Source organism: Phalaenopsis equestris, unplaced genomic scaffold (genome assembly GCF_001263595.1).
Source record: "Phalaenopsis equestris unplaced genomic scaffold, ASM126359v1 Scaffold209473, whole genome shotgun sequence".
Classification (NCBI taxonomy): Eukaryota; Viridiplantae; Streptophyta; class Magnoliopsida; order Asparagales; family Orchidaceae; genus Phalaenopsis; species Phalaenopsis equestris.
Window position 1 is genome coordinate 71,642 of NW_018228633.1, and position 1,077 is coordinate 72,718.

Below are 1,077 nucleotides of genomic sequence, written 5' to 3' on the forward strand. Positions count from 1 at the left end.
GCACTTTTCATAGTTTAAATAAAAGAGCACTATACCTCAAACCCTATATCTATCATGAAGGATAAACAAAGACATGAGGATGAGACTCGATCAAATAAAGTAAGAAATACATGACATCCGTTTGGTCTGTGATACCATTTTATTTGTTGATAAGTTCTCCTATTTAATATGAAGAATTAAATAGGGTTTATATTAAGCTGGGATCGGCAAGCTTCTTATAAGGGCAAGCCTCTACAGTTAATTAAATCTTAGATAACCGAAGTCACCTAAGAAAATTTTTGATAAAAATCAGTAAATATTATCTTCAAAGAGGTTAAATATTATCTTCAAAGAGGAATCAGTAAATATTATCTTCAAAGAGGTCAAAAGAATAAGACTTTTTGACAAAATCAGACAAAGATGTGTGAATCGGAAATGACTCGAATTTGGAACATTTTATTTTTGGAATCCGAAGAAGGAAGAACTAGGGGATGTCATAGATCAGGAAGAGAACCTCGACGACTTCCCATTTTATCCTATTGTTTGGCTTTAGTTTAGAGAGAAGTATTTGAATATTTCATCCTATAAATTTTATTAGTTAGGGCTTACATTCATGTGAAACGATCACACAAATAGCCTGGAAGATGTGAGGATTTAGGTCGTGTCGAACGACAACCTCAGAATCATAAGACGAGTTAGGGCTTATATTGTATAGTAGAGTTGTACAAAGACCTAAAGGTAAGGTGAGCATTTATGTTGCATAAGCAAATAACCTAAAAATCCTATGGCTTGTTGTTTTAGTTCTAAGGAAAGAATGGTTTAGCTAGGGAAGACAGGTTTTACTGTTAAAGATGGTTGTACTGCCCACCATGCTAGCTCCAAGCTCCTCGTCATGGCGAGTTTAAGTTTTCTAAGGTGTCAGGTTATAATGTCAAATCAAGTGGCCTTGTGGTTATAGATCTTTAAAAAATTTATGGGGGCATGCTAAAGTTGATTAGAGCGACTCTGGTTAGGATCCTACGGTTCCTTCGTTCCTATACCACTATTTTCTATTGGATTCACTTAGTCCAAATGAATATACTAAACTCAACTTAATGA